The sequence below is a fragment of the Schistocerca piceifrons genome, chromosome X (assembly GCF_021461385.2).
Source record: "Schistocerca piceifrons isolate TAMUIC-IGC-003096 chromosome X, iqSchPice1.1, whole genome shotgun sequence".
Lineage (NCBI taxonomy): Eukaryota > Metazoa > Arthropoda > Insecta > Orthoptera > Acrididae > Schistocerca > Schistocerca piceifrons.
Window position 1 is genome coordinate 792468300 of NC_060149.1, and position 22560 is coordinate 792490859.

At 44.7% G+C, this 22560-nt stretch overlaps 1 protein-coding gene across 1 annotated transcript in view; it reads left to right on the forward strand.

The window, feature by feature from the left end:
- Positions 1–22560, forward strand: part of LOC124721181 (5-aminolevulinate synthase, erythroid-specific, mitochondrial) — a 99904-nt gene that overhangs the window by 10113 nt on the left and 67231 nt on the right. The gene's annotated exons all lie outside the window — the stretch shown is intronic.

Sequence of the window (22560 nt, forward strand, 5' to 3'; positions counted from 1 at the left end):
TGATCTATATAAATGACCTGGGTGACAATCTGAGCAGTTCTCTTAGGTTGTTCGCAGATGATGCTGTAATTTACCGTCTAGTAAGGTCATCCGAAGACCAGTATCAGTTGCAAAGCGATTTAGAAAAGATTGCTGTATGGTGTGGCAGGTGGCAGGTGGCAGTTGACGCTAAATAACGAAAAGTGTGAGGTGATCCACATGAGTTCCAAAAGAAATCCGTTGGAATTCGATTACTCGATAAATAGTAAAAGTCTCAAGGCTGTCAATTCAACTAAGTACCTGGGTGTTAAAATTACGAATAACTTCAGTTGGTAAGACCACATAGATAATATTGTGGGGAAGGCGAGCCAAAGGTTGCGTTTCATTGGCAGAACACTCAGAAGATGCAACTAGTCCACTAAAGAGACAGCTTACACTACACTCGTTCGTCCTCTGTTAGAATATTGCTGCGCGGTGTGGGATCCTTACCAGGTGGGATTGACGGAGGACATCGAGAGGGTGCAAAAAAGGGCAGCTCGTTTTGTATTATCACGTAATAGGGGAGAGAGTGTGGCAGACATGATACGCGAATTGGGATGGAAGTCATTAAAGCAAAGATGTTTTTCGTCGCGGCGAGATCTATTTACTAAATTTGTCACCAACTTTCTCTTCCGAATGCGAAAATATTTTGTTGAGCCCAACCTACATAGGTAGGAATGATCATCAAAATAAAATAAATCAGAGCTCGAACAGAAAGGTTTAGGTGTTCGTTTTTCCCGCGCGCTGTTCGGGAGTGGAATGGTAGAGAGATAGTATGATTGTGGTTCGATGAACCCTCTGCCAAGTACTTAAATGTGAATTGCAGAGTAGTCATGTAGATGTAGAATCAGTAGAAGTTCCTCATCACGTGTTGTACAACACGTAACGTAACTCAACGGAACCTAGCATTCTTCTACTTGTGTCTCTAGAAGCAGCTGTTTAGGTGCAACAGTAGCTCGATAAATAAGATCATACGTAGCATTTCACAAGACTGTCATCTTCCATAAGGAAATAGTACGCAGAGAATTCAAAACCCTAAGATGTCTATTGTAGACAGTGCTATAAATTTCACACTTATTTATCAAGGCGCTGTAAACTTCCAACATTTCGTCCAAGATTGTGGCGGACACCTCCGATCTTCCAACAACGCCCATTATGTGCTCATGTGGATGACTACGGGACATTGTAGCAACTGTTCAAAAATGTTCAAAATCTTACGGGACTTAACTGCTAAGGTCATCCATCAGTCCCTAAGCTTCTCGAACCTCCGCCGGGACCAGCCGCACAGTCCATGATTGCTGCGCCCCAGACCGCTCGGCTAATCCGGCGCGACTAAGCAACTGTTCGGCACCAGCTTTTTTTGTCTCTTGATTTCATTCGACTGTCTCCATCGCCGTTGCTGTCTATCTTAAATTCTTAACGTAAGTGGCCAAATTTGTAATGCGATGTCCTTTCTTCCTTAATATTGAAATTTTCGTGTTATCGAATCTCAAAGGCGCTACCATATAAGCACAGATAACACACCGTTGGCTATTAAAAATGCAGTACCAGGAAGAACAGTAAATAAAGAAATTTTACTTACTATACGTAAATGGTATAGTATGAAGAATGCATGATTAAATTTGTGAGTGGTTTGGGGGTATAGGGGGGTGCAAAAAGCAGTACACAGAGGCGCCACCTCTGGTAGCAACAGTGCATCGAACCCTGAGCTTGGATGACAGATATAGGTACGTCATTCCATGCTGCTTCAACTCTTGCCATTTTACCAGTTTTAGTGGCTGGCAAGTGGTGGGGTGGTTCTCTCTCGACAACCTATAACTATATATTTCCATTGTGTGAGAAGTCTGGAGAATATGCTGGCTACGGCAACAGCCGAACATCCTCAGTGTCGAAGTATATCAGGACAGCGCCGGAAACATTCGGTCTTGCATTATCTTGTTGAAAGATGTCGTCAGGGAGGCTTCGATGATAGGGCACGACCATTGGCCTTACAATGTCAAAATTACAATGCCAAAATCGCCAGCTATGCGAGCCACAGGTCATCTTACTGTGTATCCAGTGGCACCCCATACCATAACGCCACTTGCTGGGCATGTACGACGATGACGAATGCAGTCCGGTTACGTTCGTTCTCCTCATAGCGTCCACGCACAGATACGTCCAAAGTGATGTTGTACACAGATCCGTGGATTGTCTGATGGTCGATGTAGTATCACAACTTTTGTCCAGTGTTGCCGTTGGGTGCATCACTGCCTGGACACTTACCTCGGTTACCGCATCAGGGGTAGTCGCAACAATGATCGTCTTGCTAAGGGTTCGTGATGCTCCAGATGTCGTCGCACTGTTCATTTGAATACGTGATTTCCTGCAAACAAGTACACTGGCTGACTCAAGGTACGTGACATGACTGTACGACCCTGCACGACCGAGCAAACATTGTGTGTGCATCCTCTCGGGCACTAGTCGCGTGGGGCCATTGACATTCTGCGTAGCATTCAGAATGACTCTTCTAGACCCGTCGCTTCCAATCACATGACATTCGTAGGATGCTCACCACCGCGAGTAGCAATACAACGGAACGATTAATACAGTTTCGACAGGCTACGATCTGTCGAATTCCAAAGCCTACTGGTAGAGGTTTCATCTTCTTAAACGAGGCATAACATGATCTCGCAAACAAACAACATTCAAATGCGGTTTACAAATGACAAAACTGCTGCGTAATCTTTTCTTGTACACAGAATGTAGATGGCGGTACTCTTACCCGCTTTGTGCGGTTGCATTGAAATGCTGATCATTTTTATATCCTGGCATGTAGTGCATTACATGCCAGTCTGACGTTTGTTGCATGCCACCTTCGCGGTGTTGCACTTTTAATGGTCAGAAATGTAGTTATTTGTGGCGGACAGAGCAATTTTTGGCTACATGTTGAGGGGAACTCTTTTTATCATAGCGGAATGATGGACATAACGAAACTTCCTGGCAGATTAAAACTTGCCTTCCGCGGGAAAGAGCTCTACCATCTGAGCTATCCAAGCGCGACTCACGACCCGTCCCCGTAGCTTTACTTCCGCCAGTACCTCGTCTCCTACCTTCCAAACTCCACATCCACAGAAGCTCTGCAGAGAAACTTGCAGAACCAGCACTCCTGGAAGAAAGGATACTGCACAGACATGGCTCTGCCACAGTCTGGGGAATGTTTCCAGAATGAGATTTTGACTCTGCGGCGGAGTGTGCACTGATATGAAACTTCCTGGCAGATTAAGGTACCGAGTTCGTGTCTCGGTCCGGCACACAGCTTTAATCTGCCAGGAAGTTTCATATCAGCGCACACTCCGCTGCAGAGTGAAAATCTCATTCTGGAAATGGACGTAACGTTATGACGCTGTGATCACTATTCGGAGAATCAATCCAGTCTTCGCTTCCTTTGATCGATCTCTTAAAAAAAAAAAATTCTCTGGCATTTCACCCACAACTGCAGTATAAGTCTCCAGTCTTCTAGCAGCTTCTATAGTGTTCTCTTTACTGTGGCCAGTAATCGGGTGACCACCTCTTTTGTCCTTCGATTCCTTTCGATTGTCTTTCACTCTACCCTCTACGTTGGCGACATTACATAACTGTCCATAGCTTGTAATGCGCTGTCCTTTTTAACTTCTTTCTTGATTTTTTTTAAATTGGGGGTGATCACAAAGTTTCCGTTTGAGGACGTTGCTGCAGTGTATAAGCAACGTAGTGCGAATCCGATGTGGGATATGAGCACCGACATATAGGCAACGAATTAGTGTGGCATTCGTGTCCTTCCGACTTGCGTGCGGTAAATGCTGAATCGTGAACTGTGGCGAAGTTATTACCAAAGGAGTTCAAACAGGACCAGCGCGCTGTTGTTCTTTTCTTGACTGCCGAAAGACGAACATCGGCAACCATCCATCGGAGAATGAAGAATGTGTTTGGAGCGGCATGTCCGCCGAAAACCAATGTTGTGGTACGGTGCCAAGTTCCTTGCTGGTCGCGATTTGACCCAAGACGCCAGTTGTATCCATATCGCAAAATATGTCGTAACGCAGAAGTTAAGGCAACTTAAGTGGGAGACACTCTAGCACCCGTTCCATAATCCTCCCAGAGCGGTTATCACACTTTCTGTTCCCTAAAAAAGACTTGAAGGGTCGACGATTCCTGTCGAACGGGTAGGTGTAGCAGGCAGTTACGGACTTCAGGCAGCAGAGCACGCTGTTGTACCAAACGGGTATCTTCAGCTTGGTGCGTCTGTGGGATGATTGCCTCAATGCTCGCGGCGATTTTGCCTGATTGGCGTACCAAGTCTAGAAGCCTTCGAATGGAAACGTTTTGATCACCCACTTACAATACTGTTGAATCTCTCCTGCATGATGGTCAGTAGTGGTTGGTTGCGATAACTAGAGTGTGTGTCTCCACATCATTTATTTTGTGTTTCTCGTTTCAAAAATGGTTCAAATGGCTCTGAGCACTATGGGACTTAACATCTGAGGTCATCAGTCCCCTAGAACTTAGAACTAGTTAAACCTAACTAACCTAAGGACATCACACACATCCATACCCGAGGCAGGATTCGAGCCTGCGACCGTAGCGGTCGCGCGGTTCCAGACTGAAGCGCGTATAACCACTCGGCCACACCGGCCCGCTGTTTCTCTTTTGCGGCTGTTTTTCCTGCTACTGCTGAATCGTTATTTCACCAGAACTGCAAGTTCCGTTTTATCCTTTGAGATGTGCATTGACGCGACTTTTTGTTGTCCGCGCACAGGGAAAGGAATTTTTCAAGCTTGACGCCACTCTGCGCGGAGATCGTTAGTCGGAGCGCAAGGTCAAGTGGACAAGGACGGAGAGGGATATTGATAATGAAAACCAAGAAACTTAACAATTCGTATGTGTTGCTGAATGAAGTAATAAAAATACACGATCGCATTGCAGAAGTGTCTTGATGTTTGGCGTCGCAAGTTTACCCACTCTGTGTACCGCGTCGTCTGGGAATGAAGAGAGTGACTCCACAGTCACACGGACTGCGGACCTAGATATCTTATTAACAAACTCCCTAGTATTGGTGAGGGCGACAAGTAACGACGGTGATTACCAGCGAAAAGCCATTTTTAGCTGCAGTGTTATGTTATGCCTAACTACGCTTCATCGGAGATTAATGTCGTTATGATACAACATCAAGAAACTGAGGAATTATTAAAGATAACATCAGTGAAAATATGTGCTGGGCACATCATTTCCATATTAGACTATAGAGCGCACGTCAGTTTCTTCCCGTATATAATTTCGAGCGAGCAGAGATGGCAACGTATTGTCTTCAGTATTCCACTCTCACGCTTGGAATACAATTTACATTTCAAATTAGTCCATATCGCACACAATTGGTGTCCAGTTACAACGCTGTTACTTTCCTCTCGGCTCTGAGCCTTGTTACGTTATTGGAACACTTAGTCGCTGCCTTTTCTTTCGTTTGCATACAGAGAAAATATTCGAACGTTTCGCATTATAGTTTTAAAGTTAACTGTAAAAAAATGACACTACCAACACTTTATAACTGCTGAAAAGTATTTCGAGTAGCCCTACTATCCATATTTTTTAGTATGAAACATTTTCCAGACCAGTGAGCTGTCATATAATTCGAAAGAAATAATAACTTACCTATGGAAATTTGCTAAGGCCAGCTAATTTTATTTTTACCTTCAAAAGTTTAGCGAAGCTTTAGATTGCTTGAAAATTGTCCCTGAACATCTTTTAGCCATCCGTTAAATGTCAAGATGCTACTATATGCAACAATGATGATGAAGACTGAGTTCAGATTTAGTTAACTTGGTCTGGATGACACGACCTCGCAAACTGGAGGCATCACGAGAGAATAATTCTCAGCTCTTTCCGCGTGTGAACATGTGTGGGACTCGCTAGCCCCTAAGATTGCAAATTTAGTACACCCTCATGGACCATTTCTGACCTCAAGAGTTTTCTTCAACAAAGGAAAGCGTTCATTGACCCCAAACAATGCTGGACGAACTACCCCAAAGTGTGGAGAGTCGCAGTACATATTCAACTGGCATGCACGACTATCTCACTTCTTACTGATGCAGTGTGTACCACAGGCGTGGAACACTGCACATGGTGAATTGTCACTCACAGCCGAACTATGAGGCATCGATACTTGCGGTTTGCGGCGTGATTTAAAGTAAGTAGCTCACATATTTTTGTAGAAAGAATTAGTACATTTCTACATGGGCACCTATCGTAATTTGTAAAATGCCTGGGCGACACACTCTACTTGCGCACAAGCATGTCAGGGGTGATGAAGGCTATTTATCCGTAGTTATTCTGCAGATATCGTCAGTGTCACGTACAGGCGAGGCATGCACCATGAATTTCACAAAACCCCACAACAATAAATCCAAAAGGATTATGTTCTAAGATAGACTTGGCTGGTCCATCACGGCCTCCACATCGTTGTGGAAATGTTAGATTCAAGAAATTTAGTGCAGTGATGAACCATCCTACAGAAAGATCACATTTCACTGAAGGGGAAGAATCTGAGGGATGGCAAATTGCTCAAGCATGTTCTGATAAACGATTCCTGTTGTTGTTTGCTCGATGAACAAAAATGGTAAAACTATGTTGTCATTCATCAGCGCATACCACACATTCAACCTTTCGCTGCCTCTGACATGTTCCAGAAAATCGTGTGGACATTCCGAGCCCCAGATGCGAATGTCGTGCCGCTTAACATTCTCATACGTCTGGAACGTTACTGAGTCAGAGAAAATGACATTTCCTTGATAGATGGGGTTTCAACCGATCCGGTCCAACACAGTAGTAAATTAGTGCGAAGCTGCAATTCTCTTCGATTCAGGCTTGCACAATTGAAATTTCGTAATCGTGGCAGCAAAGTCGTTTATGCAGTATTTGTGAATTGTTGAGCGAGAGATGTTTAGCTCTCGGATGCACTGCGAACTGATTTTGATGGGCTTCTTTGGAAAGTCTCTCTGATCTAGCATTTCATCGGATGTGCGTTTTCTGCCAGAGCCTGACTGTCAATTTACACTGCCGGTGACTAGGGACATACCAAGCCTTAATGGTCTTAACTTCCGGTGCTTCCCTTTGAAATTCACGTCGGCAGATTCTTTAGGCAGCAATGAGTGATTTCTTCTCCGCATACCTCACCATTCAGTGGGGGCTCTATTTACGTCTAGTCATTTCTAGTAACAAAACAGAAGGAACCGTTTAAAAAAATGTCTACACAAGTTTTTGAATTATTTTACATAGTGCCGCAGACTGCAAGTATTAATGCCTCAAAACATTTTTTTAAGTACGTTCGGAAATGAGAGAGGTTTCAAGTGGATACCCTGTACTTCGTATCCGTATCACTGTGGTATGTGTAATAACGTTAACAGGTTCCTGTCAACCATACATCCTCGCCTTGAGACCTGTTTCGGATCTCAAATTCTCAATGATCCATTAACGTATGGACATCTGTGCATTACCGATGGTATTATTATTATTATTATTGTTATTATTACTACTACTACTACTACTACTACTTAACGTCACTTTGAAAACTACAGCCGGCCGGTGTGGCCGTGCGGTTCTAGGCACTTCAGTCTGGAACCGCGCGACCGCTACGGTCGCAGGTTCGAATCCTGCCTCGGGCATGGATTTGTGTGATGTCCTTAGGTTAGTTAGGTTTAAGTAGTTCTAAGTTCTAGGGGACTGATGACCTCCGATGTTAAGTCCCATAGTGCTCAGAACCATTTGAACCATTTGCAAACTACACGCTGCAAATACGCAACGATGCCGACGGAAACTTGTTCCTTGATCTATTGCGGCATTGCAAGGGCATGTCTGTAGCAGAGTGCTCTACCAGCCGTTAACTTGCGCTTTCGAACAGAAACCGCTGCTTCCCCTTCAACTCACTCCTTAGCTTTACTCCTGTTCCGGTGTCTCGGCAACAAAAAATTCTTGTTAGCACCGATGGTCAAACAAAAGTGCTTCGTGTGATGATAATGATGGTTTGTGGGGCGCTAAATTGCGCGGTCATCAGCTCCCGTACAAAGTCCCAATTTTTACAAGTCCAATTTTTATGCAGTCCAGTCTAACCACTGTCTGATGATGATGATGATGATGATGATTAGGAGGAGGAGGAGGACAACACAAACACCCAGTCCCCGGCCAGAGACTATCCCCAACCCGGCCGGAAATCGAACCCAGGACCTCGTGATCCAGAGGCAGCAACGCTAGCCACCAGACCACGAGCTGCGGACGAAATGCTTTGTGTGCTAACCCAACGGTAAAAGTGGATTTTCTTTTGTGTCCCTTTGTAAACGTTGATATCCTAGTTTAGACTGCTTCGCCGACGTGTGCGAACTGAATGGACGTCTCGGCAAGGGAAACGGGTGATCGTGTTTACGTAACACCTGTCGCCGCCGTGGAGAAACTGCTCGTTCACTTCAGGGCTGTCGTTTAGATTTAATAACATAAGCTGTTGAGGGGTGTGGCGCAACGTCCAGTTGCTTCCAGAAACCTGGATGATAAGGATGTTGCGGAGGACGTGACGTTAGGGTGCGTTGGCGGGAACAATTAGAGACGTTAGTCGTTTGGACAAGGAAAGACTCTGGCCGTTTCGATCTGGAGCAACAGCATGACGATACATCCTTACGTGTGTGTTCAAGAGTTCCCGCGGTACGACATTTCGGGCGGAAGAGTTGCCTCTTTTCCTTGGCTTTCTTGGGGTTGCGCGTGACTAAAACAATGTATAATGAACGTAAAGGAAATAGTACAAGTACACAATGAAGTCACAGAACCAGCTGACGAGTTGATTTTTTTGTAGCTAAGGGCAACGACTGTTTTAAAACAAAGATTCCGACGTGTCTGGAAAGGAACGTTTACATTCAGCATGTATCGCCGGTCTTGACTTAAAGCAATGAGACATAGACTTCTAATGAGAAAACAATTCATAAACTGAGAAAGAAATACACATCGGAAATTACAAGGAGAGAGAAGAAAACAAACATTTATTTATTGCTGCTGACAAACTAAACCTGCTGTCTTGTTAGCTAACGCAGGTTGTGTAACGCTAATTGTAATTGCAAAATGAGCTTTTTTTCTGTCTGTCGATCGCTGGTTTTGTTTCAGAATGACCGGTTTCGGTCAATGTCGCCCATCTTCAAATCCGCTGCCCGACAAAAATAAATTAAAATTGCGTTCTAATCCTGTGTTTACAATATTATAAAGTTAAAGAATTTCTATCTAATGACAATACGAAAGTTGTATAACCTATCATATCTCGTAGTTAGAGAGTAAATTAAACCATGCATTCAGTCAGTCATTACTTTTCCTTAAAAAAATTTCTACACCTAGAAGAATCTGTCTAGGAACCCGCCCCTAACTCTTTGAAACTAAATATCAGAATTTTTTTAAGGCTAGGTGCCATTTTACATATGAGTTATGCCCTGGTATTTCTGGATCAGCTCCCGCACAAAGAGCCTACACTAAAAAATTCAAGAAACAAAAAATGGTTCAAATGGCTCTGAGCACTATGGGACTTAACATCTGAGGTCATCAGTCCCCTAGAACTTAGAACTACTTAAACCTAACTAACCTAAGGACATCACACACATCCATGCCCGAGGTAGGATTGGAACCTGCGACCGTAGCGGTCGCGCGGTTCCGGACTAAAGCGCCTAGAACCGTTCGGCCACCGCGGCCGGCAATTCCAGAAACGCCAAGTATAACTACTCACCATAACTACACGCAGTATTATTACAATCAGACTACAAACCATTTATTCTGTCCATTGTAACATTATTGAGCACCCTGGAAGTCTTTGACACGAAATAGTTCTTTCTCTGAGCATGAGGTGACCAAATGTCATCGGATGCTTCCCTGGTATCAGATCAATGTCTCTGCACCCTTAGATCCGCCATCGCATCCCCACCAGACACATCAGGAGCCATTTCTCCTGGAATGTCCCGGGACAACAGCACACTGCCCCCTCAGCTCTACTCACAAAGAATATCTTCTATTAGCAGTTCTTTTGTCACTGATCTGTGCAGACTCTTGACTATTCGCGACGTTGGAAAGGGCACGTCTTAATCTTGAGATTTTCTAACTCCTAGTGACGTTTTTGGTCGATTGTGTTCAACAGCTTTCATAACTTTTTGAAATGACAGAATCTAAAACCTCAATCTGCTGTTCAATTCATTCTTTACTGTGCAACTGTTTACGGTCAAAGACTATTTTCCAGCATGTACTGTACCCACGTGATGGACACAGGAAAATTTCGGGTGATGAGTGATCACTGCGAAGGACCAGGGATATTGCATAATCGTACGAGAAAGCGTTATCAGCATGTGACAAAGTTTTAAATGGGCCTCATTGTAGGTCTCCAGTTGGCCGGCTGGTCGATTCGTGCAGTATCCAGGTCTGTTTGGCATTCGAATGTGACAGTGGCCTGATGTTGGATTGCATGGGAACACAAGGGGAAGCATACTCGTCGTCAAGGTTCTAGCCGAACACGTCTGCCCACCACAAGGGAGGTTCTCCGTGTCGTGGACCGAGCACATCGTAACTCCTTCACATCTGTGCCTGTGATCCGACAGCAAGTAATGGTCTCCCTGTAACATTTTGTCATTCCGTACCATTGGTCGAAAGCTATCAGCATCCGGACTATGGAATTACCGTCCCATACGTAGGCTGTTCTTAACATTACAACAGAAACGGCTGCGTTTGCAGTAGTACCGTGAATGGGAAGCATGGACTGCTGTTAAATGGCGTCATATTGTGTTCAGCGATGAGGCACGGTTCTACACTACCTCGGATGACCGTCGTTGGTGAGTATGGCGGCGACTTTGGGAGAGGTCCCACTCTTCCAATGGCTTGGAGAAGAACAGTGATGTTACTCTGGGCATGATGGTGTGGGGATCCATCGAGTATGACATGAGGTCACGGTTGGTAGTGATTGAGGGGAATCTGACGGCCCAGCGGTACGTCACGGACGTCCTGCATCCTCATGTGCTACCTCTCGCACAGTATTGTAGTGCCATTTTTCAACAAGACAATGCGCGTCCACATATGCTAGTTTCTCTATGAACTACGAGGGCTATTCTGAAAGTAAGGAACGACAGGTCGCGAAATGGAAACCACAGTGAAAATCAAAACTGTTTTATTTGCAACGGTTAACTATACATTCCAACTACTTCTGTACAGAGTCGTCGCTCAGACTTTGACATCTGTCGTAGCGTTGTACCAATTTTTCAATTCCCTCTGCAACACCCTCAGTGGCATTGTAGCGAGAAGGAAGTACTTCTCTGGGCGGTATCACTAACCTGGTGTCTTGCTGCTTATGTAAGTCCCTTGTAGGACAGTAGTAGCGCTTAGTCGCCAGGTTCCATGTAGGTGGTGATCCTGCTGGAGTGTTTAGGGATGCCAGTTGCTAATTGTCAATAACGTTTCAACTATACTTGTTTTAATACAGAAATTGCTTTATCACACACGTCACAGCATCAGTATTTGCAATATGGCGGCTCATATTCGACCCTTTACACACACAACACAGTTTTCTGACTTTACATAATGATACACTGCCCACGACACACGGCTGATAACTAATAACTTCACTTTCTACCTTGTTTAACAGCAGAAATATGTACTCGCGACCGTTGTTTTAGAGCTGCCCCGGTTACTCGACCGTGCGTTTTGAGTGGCTCCTCGTGACTAACTCACCCTGTCTTCCCGAAGGACAAGAGAGACCATCCCACCTTTCTCCCTCAGCCAATAGGGACACTTCTCTCGTTCCCTACGTGTGTGTATATATATATAATCTCCAAACTTTCAGCCAATGGGCGTTCACATCGCTGTTGCTAGGCGGATCTGACGTCACGTTTGCGGACATTGTGACGGAAGTTTGTCTCGGAACACTGTCTCAGATTGTAAGATCCTACTCCCAAATAGTCGGATCTTGCCCCTACTAAGGTTGCACAACATTGCCTCCTATGATTTCATTACTAATGCTCCTTGCTGACGCTTAATTGTCAAATGTACATGTAACCTAGCTGCTACTGAGCATCCCCAATGGCATAAATATGCATAATACTTGGCTTAAACATGTGAAGGGAATGCACATATGCATTACACCTCGTTATAGAAGACAGCCGCCAGTGTTTTTCGACAATTTTCTGCTCTGGACTGCAGCTCGTTGTCTGTGTCAAAATATTGTCTTCATAGCCAGCGGTTCATTTGAGCAGAAATGAACCTCAAGGGTAGCCAATTACGGGCTGTATTCTGGGTGATCAAACACTTCCCAAGGAAAACGTTTCAGGAGCATCTTCATTGCCCCCTGCAGAGAGCGGCCGAGAAATGTCGTGTAGAACGAACTGCATGACAGTTATGTTATGTGGATTGCCTAGCTTCAGGCGAAATCTTTCGCCAGGCCCTCATACTTGGCGGGAGACGCTAATTTCGAGCTATCTTTACGTTCTCACTGTGAGCTCAGAACTGAAAAGAGCGACATGATGCGATCGACAGGCGTACTAGACACAGTGCCCAACGCATCTGTGCAAAGCTGCATCAGATTTCCTCTGTATTCTCCATTTTGCGACCGATCGTCCCTTACTTTCCGAATAATCCTCGTATCTGTGTGCTGTTGAGGTGTACCTGTGGCCAGCAAGATTCCCAGCTCTGTCTCCAATAGAACATGTGTGGGACCAGTTGGGACATCAACCCTGTGCCAGTGTCCAGAATACCAAGAACTAGTTACAATACTTGGTGTCCAGCTTGTCTCATGAGAGGATACAACTGCTTAGTGACGAATTTTCCAGCTGAATCGATGTATTCATCCAGGCTGGAAGGGGTGCAGCGTCATATTGATAAGTGGGCTGATATTGCCTAGTTCTTAGTAAATCTGTCTCGATTTTGTAATCACTGAAATTGCATCACATTCCTTCTCAACCTGTGAAGTTTCGATTCATTTCCTCCTCTCCTTTTTGGTTCAATAGTTTTGTCTGGCAGTGTATTTCCATCACGAGAGAGCTTCTGAACAGTCCGTTCTAGATAATTGTCAGAGAACACATTTAGTAATGTTTCGCAGGATGACTTGTCACGCCTATCACTTACAAAATTGTAGTTTTCCTAATTTATTGTTGCATGATTGAAGTCCCCTCTAGTGATGACAGTATGATTGGGGAACATACTTATTACTGAGTTCAGGGTTCCTCAGAAATTTTCGGTTTCATCTGAAGGTGAGTCTGCTAGTGGGTAGAAGGGGCCTTTTTTAAATTTATGCCCACCCTTGTCTTGCCCAGACAATCTTATATCCAGTTTTTTGTGTGTTTGTCGATTTGAGTTTTTTTGTCTACTGTGACAAATACTCTACTTCCATTTACCACTAGCCCATCTTTCCAATACACGCCTAAACTGTCCCCAAAAAATCTCACTGTTATCAATATCTGGTTTTAACTAGCTTTCTGTACGTAGTATTGTGTGAGCTTTAACGTGCACACTATGACTAACTACATTCAGAAACAAGTTGTGCGTTCAAATGCTTCATCACAGATGCTTCGTCAGCGTTCGATGAGACTGCGAGGCTGGAGAGGGCATTGGTCCGACCTAGGCAGAAGTGCAGTGCAGAACAATCACTGCAGCATTGCACATTCCGCGATTTAGCGAGGAAGGAGTCGACTGTTCTTTTCCAAATATAGTGTCTTCGGCATTTCCTCTTCTCCCACAACTATGCCACACTTCATAGTTTCTTATTATAGGCCTCATTACAACAAAGACTCATGTGTAAAAAAATGGAGGTTAAAGCAAAAACCCGAGAGTCAGTAAATGCCGGTGTAAAGATAATTCACAAGACATTTATTGCGCATTAGTTGAACCCTTATGATTGGCAGTAGGCATATCGAAAATTAGAATTATCGTTTAAATCTGGTACTTTTAATTTGTGAGCAGTGGACATCCCGTCTCTCTCTTTCAGTCTTGAACTTGAGTTCTCACTCATACATTTGGCAGCACTGGAGACTATTACCATCTTCCTTTAACTAGAGATAAGTAACTGACATCCTCGTTGCAGTTAAAAAGATCAGTTGGGTTAACAGTATTTCCAAGTAGTTTTTATGCTTAACGCTTTCCCTGATATAACATTTTCTTGATTTTCTCCACTTAAAATAAAAAAATACTTTTCTATGTATTTATTTAGCTGTGGCACTGCAAGAAACCAAAAAATACATTAATCACCCATCATGACCATTTCGGAACAATCTAGATGATGCTAAAAAGTAAAAATACCGACAGGTAATAAACACAGATAAGGGAATGTTTTAAACATTTTACTCTCTCTCTCTCTCTCTCTCTCTCTCTCTCTCTCTCTCTCTCTCTCTCTCTCTCTCTCTCCCTCCCTCCCCCCCTCCCCCAACCTCCTATCCCCTAAAGCATATACGCGGTCCAATCACACTAATGTGATATGTACTGCGACTCTCCACACTTTGGGGTAGTTCGTCCAGCATTGTTTGGGGTCAGTGAACGCTTTCCTTTGTTGAAGAAAACTCTTGAGGTCAGAAATGGTCCATGGGGGTGTACTAAATTTGCAATCTTAGGGGCTAGCGAGTCCCACACATGTTCACACGCGGAAAGAGCTGAGAATTATTCTCTCGTGATGCCTCCAGTTTGCGAGGTCGTGTCATCCAGACCAAGTTAACTAAATCAATGTGAAGTAACCACCCTCAGACAGCAGGTGGGAGCACTAGGAGTGAGGAGTCTGTACAGCGTGTCGGGGAGACGTGGAAAACAGTTCAGTCGTTGTTGTAATGCAATTTATCTGATGTCCAATAATGCATGATCATTGGCTTTCAGGCCAAAGGTGGAAGCATTTCCGAAACTGCTAAGTTTGTAAACTGTTCGCGCCCCGCCGTGCTTAATGTATTCTGTGCATGGCAAAATGGTGCTATCCAAACCTGGAGCCGACGCAACTGTGGTGCACCATTGGTCATGGGAAACAGTGATCAACAATGGCTGCTGAGATTTGTACGGGCGAATAGACGTGCAACTGCTTAGCAACTGACCGCCCAGATGAACCAAGAGGCTACCGACAGTGTCTTCTCAACGGCCGTTCAGCAAACGTTGATGTGTATGGACCTCCACATCAGGCACTTGGTTCATGAGCTCATGCTGACTGCTATCCATCGGGGACCAATGTTGGAATTTGCACACCAGTACCACAACTGGAAGTTCACTGAGTGCCAACAGGTGACCTTTCCAGATGAGTCACGTTTCATGCTCCATAGTCGTGAAACGTCTAAAAGCAAACATCCTGTAACAATCATCAGAAGGGTCCAGGTTGGAGGTAGGAGCGTTACGATCTGGGGAATGTTTTCATGACATTGCCTGGATGATCTCGTCATTCTATGTTGGATGACCACAAGTATGCATCCCTCCTTGGGGACCATGTCCACCCCAACACGCAGTTTCTTTTTCCCCAATACAATGGCCTCTACCAGCAGGAAAATGTAACGTGTCACACAGCTCGCAGTGTGCGTGAGTGGTTCGAGGAGCACCAGGATGACTAGACCATATTCACCTGACCACTGAACTCCCCGAATTTAAACCCAATAGGGAATCTGTGGGACCACCTTGATCGGGCTGTTCGTGCCATTGATCCTCATCCGAGAAACATAGTACAGCTGTGCATTAACGTGAGTGGACATGGTAGTTGTGTTGTTTTCATTTGTCGGTTAGTGGTTCTTGTGTGTGAAATAGAATACAAATAGCAGGCTAGAGGACAGTGATACTTCCCGACACAGAAGTGTAAATCTATTAAGTGCAGTGAAAGTGCTGTGTGCAAATATTCAACGAATACACGTGGAAGACGAAGAAGAATAAAAAACAAACAAAAAACCTGACCACTGAAGATGCTTTAAAATAAAATGAAACGCGTGTGATCTTAATAAGACTTTTATTACAGTTGCTAAAGACGGCAATTACTCTATAAAACTTTTATCTGTGCAACTGCAGAGAAAAAGAGGCCAAAGAATAAAGAAGACAAATGTTGTTCTTTTCTTGGCTGCCGAAGGATAAAAACCGAAGAAAGTTTATGGGGCAGCATGTATGTACAAAACCAGTTTCGATAAAACTGCGACAAGGGATGGTGCTGCTTCATGATAACACACGTTCCTCTGTCGCAAATGTCGTAGCGCAGAAGTTAACGGCAGCTCAAGTGGGAAACACTCGAGCACCCACCCTATAGTCCTAAGCTCCCGGTGGGATTATCACGCCTTCGGTCCTTTAAAAAGGGCCTTTAAGGGTCGGTGAGTCCTATCGAACGATAATATGCAGCAGGCAATTACGGACTTATGCACCATCAACCTGGTGCGTCGGTGGGACGATTGCCTCAATGTTCATGGCGATTATGCCTGACTAGCATGCCAATTGTGGACTGTACGGGCTTCGAATGGTAACTTTTTGATCGCCCTTTGTCTAATAAACCACTTTACTTGTTTCTACTAGATGCTGTACTAGTATAGGGCTATTCAAAAAGGAACAGATTTCAAACATTTATTGCTTCCAAACTAGAAAAATAGAAACACAATTCCAACGTTCCAGGAAAGGGAAAAGTCCAAATTTTTTATGCATTCAATGTGAGCACCATGTGTTACACGACGAATATCAAAATGGTGGCTTATTTCTGGCCACACACGAAGCAGCTGATCTCTCGTTATCGAATTCACAGCTTCAACAACGGGTTGTCACAGACTTCCAAGAGTGTCAATCATAGCGAGGATAAAAACGCGGTCTTTCACGTAACACCACAGATAAGTCACAAGGTGTGAAGTCTGGAGACCTGGGAGGCCACCGGCGATGAAGTTCAAATTCTGCTCCTCTTGTTCCAATCCAACGTTCTGGAATGGTGTCACGTGGTGGGGCATTTTGCATGAAAATGGTATCATCTGAATCATATTAAAGTTGAGGAAATTACCAGTTTTGAAGCTTATCTAGATAGCCCGTCACAGTTCTCTCCATGAAGAAGAAAGCAACAGCGCCAGTGCGACCGTGATTGGAACGTTTACCCGAACTGTTCAGATTTTGTCTGTGCAGGAACGTTGGAATTATGGTGCTACCTTTAATTTGGAAGATGTAAATGTTTGAAATTTGTTCCTTCTTTTTGAATAGCTCTGTACATACGGACTCAGCCTACAGTTTTTGATATTGTTCAGGCAGGTTTAAAGGATGGTTCGATATGAATAATTCGTGTTCTAGAGTTGTTCATTATCAAGCTATTTGATGTTACTGTCACTCTCGGACGGATTTTAATAATGGATTGTGGGACACATTCTCACCACTTAACCCGTCTCTAATGACCTCGCTGTCGACGGGGCGTTAAACTCTAATCTTCCTTCCTTCATTCTTATCATCTCACAAGATTGGCGTGTAGGAGGAGTAGGGGGAAGGAGATTAGTGTTTAACGTCCCGTTTACAACGAGGTCATTAGAGACGGAGTACAGCCTCAAATTAGGGAAGAACGAAGAAGAAAATCAGCCGTGCCTTTCCAAAGGAACCATCCCGGCATTTACCTTAAGCGATTTAGGAAAATCTGTGAAAACCTAATTCAGGATGGAATGACATGGATTTGAACCGTCGTCCTCCCGAATGCGAGTCCAGGGTGCTAACCACTGCACTACCTCCGTCGGTTATTGGCGTATAACCGTACCACTCAGACCTATGCGAATTTGAGACTACAGTATCTCACGTATGCTCTTCATATGTGAAGAAGCATTCCATGGACGTCATATTCCTGGAGATCCAGTTAGCAATTGAAGAGAACCATGGCAACCACTGCATCGTCGCGAAAACCTGCATTTAGATGCTTTCTTCCAATGCGTACAAAGTGTGCTTGAAATCCGTTATGCAGAAGCCATTTAAGCCTAATAATTATCAGCTAAAAAGCTGATTAAGCAACGCTGGAGGAAATACACCAGGAACTTTTGCAGATTTCAGCGTTTCTTCCCTTAGGAAATTGCATGGGTGTCACAGTGGACGATTATTCTTACATTCAGTATTCCCGTTACGTAAGAGAGAAAATGGCCGATCTGTCTGACAACCACCAGCATGTTCCATTCCTTTCATAGTGACAAAGACAGTTTTTCACCGGACTTTCATAAGCAACCTACAGAGAGCCATCCATTTCGAGACCGTTGGATGATGCAGATATCGGTGGTTTCTCCCTGCTGTGCTACACCAAGACTCTCATGCTGTCAGTGTATACTGCAGTATGGAGTTTTGCTGATGACACACGGAGTGAATTAGATTCGGAACCGATGGGACCTACTTTCTAGGTCAAGTAAGGCGTCTTTAGACCTGGTAGCCTTAATTCTGACTTACATAAATTGAGTATAATCTCCCCTATTATTAAGTCTATCGCTCGCAGAAAATTCCTCCTACAAAATTTGCTCAATTAACAGCATTACAGGATTCGACATGCACTGCTGAAAACGTTTTGTACTTGGCAAGACTCCACATAAAGCGACGTTTGCAGCACCGCCTTGTTGTTGCAGACACGACAACCGGACTATGTTGTATCGCTGCGGCACGTGTTATAGCTGGAGCTGGCAAACTCCTTGTCAGGAAAAGTGTCAGACGGCATGCGAGGCGCGCACGTTTATCGCCTGTCTTCGTCGTCCTTTTTGTCAAAACGAGTAAAGGCTGTTATTCCAAGTCTCGGTGTTACCTAATTATACTGGTCGAGGACTTGTTTCTTCTGAAGTTCTTGGGGGAAAATAGCTTCAAGGAAAGTGCAGTAAAGCGTCAGGACGGTATCTTTCTTGGAACTTCGTAAACGCACAATAGCTTCTACAAAACTGCAGTTTAATTTTTATACTGTAGGCCATGTCCACATCTCATTTACATCAGTTCTCCGCAAGCCACTTGACGGTGTGTGACAGAGGGTACTTCTGGTACTGCTAACTGATCTCCGCCCCACCCACCCCTTTTCCCTCTCCCACTCACAGATGGCGCGTGGGAACAATGATTCGCGGTAAGTCTCTGTATTAGCTCTAATTTCTCGAATTTTCTAGTAGTGGTCATTTCGCGAGGTGGATGTAGGAAGAAGTAATACGTTGGCCGACTCTTCCCGGAAATTACGCTGTTCACATTTCAAAAAAAAGCCTCTACGTGGTGCACAACGCCTGTCTTGTGGCGTTTGCCGCTGGAGTTCGTTGAACATTTCGGAAATGCTTTTGCGCCTACCAAACGACTCCATGACGAAATGCACCGCTCTTCGTTGGATCTCCCTCCCCCCTCTCCCTCCCCCTCCTAGATATCTACATCTACATTTATACTCCGCAAGCCACCCAACGGTGTGTGGCAGATGGCACTTTACGTGCCACTGTCATTACCTCCCTTTCCTGTTCCAGTCGCGTATGGATCGCGGGAAGAACTACTGCCGGAAAACCTCCGTGCGCGCTCGAATCTCTCTAATTTTACATTCGTGATCTCCTCGGGAGGTATAAGTAGGGGGAAGCAATATATTAGATACCTCATCCAGAAACGCACCCTCGCGAAACCTGGACAGCAAGCTACACCGCGATGCAGAGTGCCTCTCTTGCAGAGTCTACCACTTGAGTTTGATAAACATCTCCGTAACGCTATCACGCTTACCAAATAACCCTGTGACGAAACGCGCAGCTCTTCTTTGGATCTTCTCTACCTCCTCTGTCAACCTGATCTGGTACGGATCCCACACTGATGAGGAATACTCAAGTATAGGTCAAAGGAGTGTTTTGTAAGCCACCTCCTTTGTTGATGGACGACATTTTCTAAGGACTCTCCCAATGAATCTCAACCTGGTACCCGCCTTACCAACAATTAATTTTATATGATCATTCCACTTCAAATCGTTCCGCACGCATACTCCCAGATATTTTACAGAAGTAACTGCTACCAGTGTTTGTTCCGCTATCATATAACCATACAATAAAGGATCCTTCTTTCTATGTATTTGCAATACATTACATTTGTCTATGTTAAGGGTCAGTTGCCACTCCCTGCACCAAGTGCGTATCCGCTGCAGATCTTCCTGCATTTCGCTGCAATTTTCTAATGCTGCAACTTCTCTGTATACTACAGCATCATCCGCGAAAAGCCGCACGGAACTTTCGACACTATCTACTAGTTCATTTATATATATTGTGAAAAGCAATGGTCCCATAACACTCCCCTGTAGCACGCCAGAGGTTACTTTAACGTCTGTAGAAGTCTCTCCATTGAGAACAACATGCTGTGTTCTGCTTGCTAAAAACTCTTCATTCCAGCCACACAACTGGTCTGATATTCCGTAGGCTCTTACTTTATCAGGCGACAGTGCGGAACTGTACCGAACGCCTTCCGGAAGTCAAGGAAAATGGCATCTACCTGGGAGCCTGTATCTAATATTTTCTGGGTCTCATGAACAAATAAAGCGAGTTGGGTCTCACACGATCGCTGTTTCTGGAATCCATGTTGATTCTACAGGGTATATTCTGGGTTTCCAGAAATGACAACGAGCGAGGTGGCGCAGTGGTTAGACACTGGACTCGCATTCGGGAGGACGACGGTTCAATCCCGCGTCTGGCCATCCTGATTTAGGTTTTCCGTGATTTCCCTAAATCGCTCCAGGCAAATTCCGGGATGTTTCCTTTCGAAGGCCACGGCCGACTTCCTTCCCCGTCCTTCCCTAATCCGATGAGACCGATGACCTCGCTGTCTGGTCTCCTTCCCCAAAACAACCAACCAGAAATGACATGATACACGAGCAAAAAACATGTTGCGGTTGCTATTGCTTGCAGCAATTTGTCATCAATAGTGTAGTTATACGGAAGTGGATTTCGTTTCCTACGTACGTGCAATATGTTACATTTACTTACATTCAGGGTCAACTACCGGATTCATGAATTCTCTGCAGGTCATTTCGAAAATCAGTACTGCTTCCTGGTGTTCAGAGCAGATTTACGGCCCAAGCGACACAAGTGGCCGCTTCAGACGCCAGAGTGAATGGGCGTCAGAGGTGCCCCTACTGCAAAATTTGTATACAAGGCCTAACACAATTAAAAGCGAAAAATAAGAAGTAATTTCCCCGGGTCACTGGAGTTGGATTAATTTCTAAGGGCCTTAGCCGGCCGTGGTGGTCTAGCGGTTGTAGGCGCTCAGTCCGGGACCGCGGGACTGCTACGGTCGCAGGTTCGAATCCTGCTCGGGCATGGATGTGTGTGATGGCCTTAGGTTAGTTAGGTTTTAGTAGTTCTAAGTTCTAGGGGACTGATGACCACAGAAGTTAAGTCCCATAGTGCTCAGAGCCATTTGAACCATGTTTGAATCTAAGGGCCTTAGCAAGTGCTTAAGGATTGGCAACTACTGTATGAGGAAGGGAGGGAGGGAAAGTGGAGATGCGACAAATGATACGTCGCTTGCGTGTAAAAGTGGGACTTGGAGGGACGTCATAGTCTGTATCGCTTGGCTGGAAAAAGGTTCTATGACCGGCCCTGCTGGAGTTGTTACTTTCTTATAAACAACCTCATAATATGCGAACAGTCTTAGAGAGTTCTGTACTAGATCATTTACATATAGTGTAAACAGTAACGGTCCTATCACACTTTATTGGTGTACTCCCGAAAATAACTGTGCATCTGTCGATTTTGTTGCGTTAAGACCGGCGTGCTGAGTTCTGTCTGCAAGGTAGTCTTAAATCCAGTGGCAGATCTGTTCCGGTACTTGGCAAGCTCGTATTTTTTTTTAAGTAAACAGCACTGCGGGACGATTTCAAATGCCTTCCTGAAGTCAAGGAACACGGCATCAATCGGAGCGCGGTTGCCTAAAGCACTTTGGATCTCATGAAGGAACAGAGCGAGTTGATTTTCGCAAGATCCCTCTTTGCGGAATCCATGTTGATTTTTTATAGAGGAAATTTTCGTTCCCCAAAAGACATAATTCTTGAGCAAAAAAGATGCTCCACAATTCTACAGGGTGTTACAAAAAGGTACGGCCAAACTTTCAGCAAACATTCCTCACACACAAATAAAGAAAAGATGTTATGTGGACATGTGTCCGGAAACGCTTAATTTCCATGTTAGAGCTCATTTTAGTTTCGTCAGTATGTACTGTACTTCCTCGATTCACCGCCAGTTGGCCCAATTGAAGGAAGGTAATGTTGACTTCGGTGCTTGTGTTGACATGCGACTCATTGCTCTTCGTTCGAAGCAATTGATCGGCTTCTTAGGGAGCACGGAACATTCCAGCCTATGACTCGCGACTGGGGAAGACCTAGAACGACGAGGACACCCGCAATGGACGAGGCAATTCTTCGTGCAGTTGACGATAACCCTAATGTAAGCCTCAGAGAAGTTGCTACTGTACAAGGTAACGTTGACCACGTCACTGTATGGAGAGTGCTACGGGAGAACCAGTTGTTTCCGTACCATGTACAGCATGTGCAGGCACTATCAGCAGCTGATTGGCCTCCACGGGTACACTCCTGCGAATGGTTCATCCAACAATGTGTCA